The sequence below is a fragment of the Schistocerca americana genome, unplaced genomic scaffold (assembly GCF_021461395.2).
Source record: "Schistocerca americana isolate TAMUIC-IGC-003095 unplaced genomic scaffold, iqSchAmer2.1 HiC_scaffold_814, whole genome shotgun sequence".
NCBI classification, from domain to species: Eukaryota; Metazoa; Arthropoda; class Insecta; order Orthoptera; family Acrididae; genus Schistocerca; species Schistocerca americana.
The window spans coordinates 50,001-58,373 of record NW_025726582.1 but is presented as its reverse complement, the minus strand read 5'-3'; the positions used below and the strand labels follow the sequence as shown (position 1 = coordinate 58,373).

General features: G+C 56.0%; 2 non-coding genes across 2 annotated transcripts; both read right to left on the bottom strand.

Annotated features, from left to right (window-relative positions):
- Positions 1 to 1,755: 1,755 nt before the first annotated feature.
- Positions 1,756 to 1,909, bottom strand: LOC124591235. The gene has a single exon (XR_006977062.1). It is a non-coding gene; the product is annotated as a 5.8S ribosomal RNA (ribosomal RNA).
- A 352-nt stretch (positions 1,910 to 2,261) lies between these two features.
- LOC124591227 lies at positions 2,262 to 4,170 on the bottom strand. The gene has a single exon (XR_006977055.1). It is a non-coding gene; the product is annotated as a small subunit ribosomal RNA (ribosomal RNA).
- Positions 4,171 to 8,373: the final 4,203 nt, after the last annotated feature.

Sequence of the window (8,373 nt, the reverse complement as noted above, 5' to 3'; positions counted from 1 at the left end):
TCTTAAGCAACCAACGCCTTTCATGGTTTCCCATGAGCGTCGATTCGGGCGCCTTAACTCGGCGTTTGGTCATCCCACAGCGCCAGTTCTGCTTACCAAAAGTGGCCCACTTGGCACTCCGATCCGAGTCGTTTGCTCGCGGCTTCAGCATATCAAGCAAGCCGGAGATCTCACCCATTTAAAGTTTGAGAATAGGTTGAGGTCGTTTCGGCCCCAAGGCCTCTAATCATTCGCTTTACCGGATGAGACTCGTACGAGCACCAGCTATCCTGAGGGAAACTTCGGAGGGAACCAGCTACTAGATGGTTCGATTAGTCTTTCGCCCCTATACCCAGCTCCGACGATCGATTTGCACGTCAGAATCGCTACGGACCTCCATCAGGGTTTCCCCTGACTTCGTCCTGGCCAGGCATAGTTCACCATCTTTCGGGGTCCCAACGTGTACGCTCTAGGTGCGCCTCACCTCGCAATGAGGACGAGACGCCCCGGGAGTGCGGAGGCCGCCGCCCCGTGAAGGGCGGGGAAGCCCCATCCTCCCTCGGCCCGCGCAAGGCGAGACCTTCACTTTCATTACGCCTTTAGGTTTCGTACAGCCCAATGACTCGCGCACATGTTAGACTCCTTGGTCCGTGTTTCAAGACGGGTCGTGAAATTGTCCAAAGCTGAAGCGCCGCTGACGGGAGCGATTATTCCGCCCGAGAGCATCCCGAGCCAACAGCGGCGCGGGTCCGGGGCCGGGCCAGGTAGGTCCGTCATCCGGGAAGAACCGCGCGCGCTTGCCGGGAGCCCGAGCGCCCAAAGGGGCGAATCGACTCCTCCAGATATACCGCCGGGCAGCCAGCCAGGACACCGGGCTCTGCCCAACAGACGCGAACCGAGGCCCGCGGAAGGACAGGCTGCGCACCCGGGCCGTAGGCCGGCACCCAGCGGGTCGCGACGTCCTACTAGGGGAGAAGTGCGGCCCACCGCACACCGGAACGGCCCCACCCCGCGGCGAGTGGAAAGGCAACCGGACACGACCCCGCCGCGGATTGCTCCGCGCGGGCGGCCGGCCCCATCTGCCGAGGGCGGAGGCCAGTGGCCGGATGGGCCGTGAATCTCACCCGTTCGACCTTTCGGACTTCTCACGTTTACCCCAGAACGGTTTCACGTACTTTTGAACTCTCTCTTCAAAGTTCTTTTCAACTTTCCCTCACGGTACTTGTTCGCTATCGGTCTCGTGGTCATATTTAGTCTCAGATGGAGTTTACCACCCACTTGGAGCTGCACTCTCAAGCAACCCGACTCGAAGGAGAGGTCCCGCCGACGCTCGCACCGGCCGCTACGGGCCTGGCACCCTCTACGGGCCGTGGCCTCATTCAAGTTGGACTTGGGCTCGGCGCGAGGCGTCGGGGTAGTGGACCCTCCCAAACACCACATGCCACGACAGGCGGCAGCCTGCGGGGTTCGGTGCTGGACTCTTCCCTGTTCGCTCGCCGCTACTGGGGGAATCCTTGTTAGTTTCTTTTCCTCCGCTTAGTAATATGCTTAAATTCAGCGGGTAGTCTCGCCTGCTCTGAGGTCGTTGTACGAGGTGTCGCACGCCACACCGCCAGCCGGCTGTGCACGCTACCGAGTAAGTACCGGTATGCGAACCGCCAGGCGACCGGGCGCGCATCGCACGTTTTAAGGAGGCGCGGCCGGCCCCCACAGGCGGCCGCGACGCTCCCAGGTCTGCGAAGCGGGGCAAACGCCGCGCGCTTCAGTATACGTAGCCGACCCTCAGCCAGACGTGGCCCGGGAACGGAATCCATGGACCGCAATGTGCGTTCGAAACGTCGATGTTCATGTGTCCTGCAGTTCACATGTCGACGCGCAATTGCTGCGTTCTTCATCGACCCACGAGCCGAGTGATCCACCGTCCTGGGTGATCTTTTTCTTAGTTTCCACTGTCTCTTTCAAGACAGTTGCATAGGCGGGACGTAGGCGTGTGGCGGCCCCTGTTCAAGCGTTCTGTGTCCAACAGCCTCACGGCCGATGGGCGTCGTACGGCTCCACACCGGAGCGGACAGGCAGTCGGGCGAAAGTCATTCAAAACCGGCGCCAGGCGCCAGGTGCCGCAGGCCAGCCGCTCCAGCGCTTCAGCGCTCGTACCACACAACATTGGCGTTAGTTTTGAGAAGCACGCGTGGTTCCGCACGCGGCGCACGGCTACTGCGAGCCGTACAGGTAGCGTGTTGCGCGACACGACACGCACATCGAAAGACATGCAGTCTAGTCGGTAATGATCCTTCCGCAGGTTCACCTACGGAAACCTTGTTACGACTTTTACTTCCTCTAAATGATCAAGTTTGGTCATCTTTCCGGTAGCATCGGCAACGACAGAGTCAATGCCGCGTACCAGTCCGAAGACCTCACTAAATCATTCAATCGGTAGTAGCGACGGGCGGTGTGTACAAAGGGCAGGGACGTAATCAACGCGAGCTTATGACTCGCGCTTACTGGGAATTCCTCGTTCATGGGGAACAATTGCAAGCCCCAATCCCTAGCACGAAGGAGGTTCAGCGGGTTACCCCGACCTTTCGGCCTAGGAAGACACGCTGATTCCTTCAGTGTAGCGCGCGTGCGGCCCAGAACATCTAAGGGCATCACAGACCTGTTATTGCTCAATCTCGTGCGGCTAGAAGCCGCCTGTCCCTCTAAGAAGAAAAGTAATCGCTGACAGCACGAAGGATGTCACGCGACTAGTTAGCAGGCTAGAGTCTCGTTCGTTATCGGAATTAACCAGACAAATCGCTCCACCAACTAAGAACGGCCATGCACCACCACCCACCGAATCAAGAAAGAGCTATCAATCTGTCAATCCTTCCGGTGTCCGGGCCTGGTGAGGTTTCCCGTGTTGAGTCAAATTAAGCCGCAGGCTCCACTCCTGGTGGTGCCCTTCCGTCAATTCCTTTAAGTTTCAGCTTTGCAACCATACTTCCCCCGGAACCCAAAAGCTTTGGTTTCCCGGAGGCTGCCCGCCGAGTCATCGAGGAACTGCGGCGGATCGCTGGCTGGCATCGTTTATGGTTAGAACTAGGGCGTATCTGATCGCCTTCGAACCTCTAACTTTCGTTCTTGATTAATGAAAACATACTTGGCAAATGCTTTCGCTTCTGTTCGTCTTGCGACGATCCAAGAATTTCACCTCTACGTCGCAATACGAATGCCCCCGCCTGTCCCTATTAATCATTACCTCGGGTTCCGAAAACCAACAAAATAGAACCGAGGTCCTATTCCATTATTCCATGCACACAGTATTCAGGCGGGCTTGCCTGCTTTAAGCACTCTAATTTGTTCAAAGTAAACGTGCCGGCCCACCGAGACACTCACTCAAGAGCACCCTGGTAGGATTGCCACGGGGTCCGCCTCGGGACGCACGAGCACGCACGAGGCGCGTCGCACGCCTTCAGCTCGCCCCACCGGCAGGACGTCCCCACGATACATGCCAGTTAAACACCGACGGGCGGTGAACCAACAGCGTGGGACACAAATCCAACTACGAGCTTTTTAACCGCAAACAACTTTAATATACGCTATTGGAGCTGGAATTACCGCGGCTGCTGGCACCAGACTTGCCCTCCAATAGATACTCGTTAAAGGATTTAAAGTGTACTCATTCCGATTACGGGGCCTCGGATGAGTCCCGTATCGTTATTTTTTCGTCACTACCTCCCCGTGCCGGGAGTGGGTAATTTGCGCGCCTGCTGCCTTCCTTGGATGTGGTAGCCGTTTCTCAGGCTCCCTCTCCGGAATCGAACCCTGATTCCCCCGTTACCCGTTACAACCATGGTAGGCGCAGAACCTACCATCGACAGTTGATAAGGCAGACATTTGAAAGATGCGTCGCCGGTACGAGGACCGTGCGATCAGCCCAAAGTTATTCAGAGTCACCAAGGCAAACGGACCGACGAGCCGACCGATTGGTTTTGATCTAATAAAAGCGTCCCTTCCATCTCTGGTCGGGACTCTGTTTGCATGTATTAGCTCTAGAATTACCACAGTTATCCAAGTAACGTGGTACGATCTAAGGAACCATAACTGATTTAATGAGCCATTCGCGGTTTCACCTTAATGCGGCTTGTACTGAGACATGCATGGCTTAATCTTTGAGACAAGCATATGACTACTGGCAGGATCAACCAGGGAGCTGCGTCAACTAGAGCTGAGCAGCCGGCCCGCCCGGGAGTGTGTCCCGGGGGCCCGCGCGAACACGCAAGCGTCCGCTCAATTATTCTGCAAACAGGAGGAGGCTGAGCTCCCCTGCACAATACACCTCGAAACCCTCTCAGGTCCCGGCGGGCGCGCAGCGCCGTCCTAAGTACTTGGTCGGGTTCGAGAGAGGCGCAATCGCCCGGGGTTTGGCGAGTAGACGCTTTAGGTGCGACCACCCGTGCTCCCAACTGAGCTTGCCGCTGCCGACAGAGGCCCGGGAGCGTGCTGTCGTGGCATTGCCGGCGGGAGACAACACGCGCCACCTACGGTGGCCGGCAGCTCCAACGCCAGCGCCACAGAAGGACAAAAGCCCCACTTGGGTGCCGAAGCGAACTCTCCCAGCACAGCGCACGCGCCAACACGTCCGCACAGCTGCGATACAATCCACCTGCGAGAACCGCAGAGGCGACCGAGCAGCAGACGGCGTCGCGGCGCCGAGCGCCGGGCGGCGGCGCATCCTCAGCGCACACAGTCCTCAATCGGACCAGCACACTGCAGATGTCCACCGCGCTTCGCACCGGGCCCGCGAGGACTACTTTGGCCGCACGGCGCCGCGTGCAGGGTGCGCCGGCGCGCAGCTGCGCCGCCTGCCGCCTCCGTCGGCCGGCGCGCCTGCCACTGGCCGCCCCCACCAGCCGGCTGTAGCGCGTGCGCCCACGCACCGCGCGGCCAGCACGCCGGGAGGCCCCCCCTCACCGGCCGGGGACGGTCCCACCCAGCCACCGCCGCGTATCCGCTTCACACCCACATGCCATTCACGTTCGTGGGCATGGTGGGTATCGCTGAAACAACCGGTTGGTAGCTCAACCGATCGTCGCCATCACTGATTCACCTCTAGCGAGAACAACCGCACCACACGGTTTACCAGTTGTTCATTTGCGTAACGTCACCAGCAAACGTAGACGTCCATCGCCATTTGCAAATTCAACGATTGTTGCATGCCTGTGTCAGGTGTCACGACACACTATGTCTGCCCACATACACGCAACAACATGTGCACGCTTCGCGAACACGTGGAAGGTGGCCCCCGTACGTATGCGATGTCCATTGCGCGAACGACTGTCAACCGGCCTCTGTCGCATGTCGCAGATGTGGAACGCAGTGCACCATGCTATCACGGTGTGTGAGAAGAGACGACTACGTCTGACAACACGCACCACTACTCATCAACAGACGGCTCATGCTGATCGCCATCCACGGCATACCATACTGCAATCCAGCTCTTATAGGGAGACGACACGTAGCTGAGTGCACAATATTTGGACCGTATGGTTCGCCGTTGTTGGCGCAGTCGTGGTACGGTCACACATGTACCACGATGTATCATTCAGTACATGAGGACCAATGTGCAGTACAGTGTGTGATTTGGACGTACAACATCAGCGGACAGTTGACCACAAGCCGTACCACAACGTAGGCTGTGGCTTCGCCATGCGAATGCTCAATGAACAACTGCGAAGGGCATTGAGCATGTACGTCCTGCTGCCATCCGCATTACAGTGTATAGCTGCAAGGTGTTTAACATGAAGCGATACTCTGGGGACCGGGCAGTGCGAGTAGCAAAACTATATTGCGGGGGTTGCAGTTAGGCAACACTACACTAATTTTACGCGTCGTATGACAATTACAGAGCGGGTTAAGGCCCAACGTGTGTTGGGTTAAGGCCCAACGTGTGTTGGGTTAAGGCCAACGTGTGTTGGGTTAAGGCCCAACGTGTGTTGGGTTAAGGCCCAACGTGTGTTGGGTTAAGGCGCAACGTGTGGTTGGGTTAAGGCGCAACGTGTGTTGGGTTAAGGCGCAACGTGTGTTGGGTTAAGGCGCAACGTGTGTTGGGTTAAGGCGCAACATGGGTTAGGTTAAGGCGCAACATGGGTTAGGTTAAGGCGCAACATGGGTTAGGTTAAGGCGCAACATGGGTTAGGTTAAGGCGCAACATGGGTTAGGTTAAGGCGCAACATGGGTTAGGTTAAGGCGCAACATGGGTTAGGTTAAGGCGCAACATGGGTTAGGTTAAGGCGCAACATGGGTTAGGTTAAGGCGCAACATGGGTTAGGTTAAGGCGCAACATGGGTTAGGTTAAGGCGCAACATGGGTTAGGTTAAGGCGCAACATGGGTTAGGTTAAGGCGCAACATGGGTTAGGTTAAGGCGCAACATGGGTTAGGTTAAGGCGCAACATGGGTTAGGTTAAGGCGCAACATGGGTTAGGTTAAGGCGCAACATGGGTTAGGTTAAGGCGCAACATGGGTTAGGTTAAGGCGCAACATGGGTTAGGTTAAGGCGCAACATGGGTTAGGTTAAGGCGCAACATAGGTTAGGTTAAGGCGCAACATAGGTTAGGTTAAGGCGCAACATAGGTTAGGTTAAGGCGCAACATAGGTTAGGTTAAGGCGCAACATAGGTTAGGTTAAGGCGCAACATAGGTTAGGTTAAGGCGCAACATAGGTTAGGTTAAGGCACAGTACGGGTTAGGTTAAGGCACAGTACGGGTTAGGTTAAGGCACAGTACGGGTTAGGTTAAGGCACAGTACGGGTTAGGTTAAGGTACAATACGGGTTAGGTTAAGGTACAATACGGGTTAGGTTAAGGTACAATACGGGTTAGGTTAAGGTACAATACGGGTTAGGTTAAGGCACAATATGGGTTAGGTTAAGGTACACATTGTTGTAAGGAAAGGTGTTTTGGGGGGGGGGGGGGGGCCGGTTTGTTGATTGTGATTATCGTAAGTAAATGACTGCGGCATCATCGGATTTGCCACGTCAGGGTGCACCTTTGGCTCATAACAGGCGGCGCTCTGATTCCATGCTTGTGGCAGACCTGTGTCTTTCATTCCTGCCATTGTTTGTGTGGTGTGACAGGAGGCAGTATTGTGATGTTGGGTGCACCCCTGTGTGGGACATGTGTGGGTGTTGGTGGCTTAGCTGAGCAATGGTGGTTGTCGGAAGGGTGGGATATTCTGTTTTCCGAGTGGACCTCCCGGTCTGGTTATGATAGTGTGGATTGTCTAATGTGGCAGAGAGGATGCACTGGGTGTTGTTCCATGCTGGTGCTTACATATTGTCTGTGTGCCTGTTACAGGCAGAGAGTAGTGCGTGATAAGAGTGTCTGGCTGACGTGTGATTGTGAGCAGAGTCTTTCAGCATGTATACGGACAGTTGTATACATTATCTGTATTCTGATGGCTCTATCTATTACTAATCAGCGCCGTGTATACGTTTACTCCGGTTCCAGTCGAAACTATTGTATCTCTGTACATTAGTGACACGGCGAGCCCGCTATGTAGTTACTCGTCTCGGCAGCTTCCACCGGTGTATGGCAAATGATTATAAGGAATCAGTCTAGTCGTCAATACCGATAGTGTGACGTCACATGTCTGGGGTGGGGGACGCTGCGCCCTTCCGGTGGGTCATGGCCTAGGAAGACTCTTCCCACGCAGGGGGGCTTGGACTGTCATTGACTCTTCCGGGTAATATACTTGCCGTACGTTTTTGCGACTGCGAGTGCAACGCTCACCGGTACCGACATGGATGGAGCGCCTCCTAGCTGCCGCTGAGCATCTGCATTCGTACAGAGAGCAACGCGATCGCGTCTGTAGCTCGTACGTGGTACAGCTCGCAGCTCATGTATATGGACAGCGGGAATGTCGCATATTGGACATAACTCTTCATGAAACGCACGTTATAGGGGTGGATTGCACATTGCGAGTGCGAGCAAAGTCCGCCGTTCATCCGCTGGAGTTGCGAGTTGGGCGGTTGGGGTGGGGCACGAACGGGTGCAGGTGGAGTGATTGCCGGTCCACGACTTCGTGCGGCAGAGGCGCTGGCGTTGGGGTGCTGTTGTCGACAGAGGGTGCAGGCTTTGTGGGTGGGGTCGAACGAAGGGCACTGTGGGGCCAACGCTGTCTTAGTCGGCTTGGCGTCTCATAGATGACGGTATCGTCGTTGCAGGAGGTCATGTTGCGGGAGACCTACAGATGGCGGTATGTTTTGTGGTGCGCTCGACATGGCGGACGTAGTGTTGTCAGATTCGCATAGATGGAGGTATTGCATGTGGTTTCGCCGTATTTTCATAGATGGCGATACTGTTTTGCCGGCATGGTTGGCGTAGTTCCGTCGGATCCCTGTAGATGGAGGTGCCG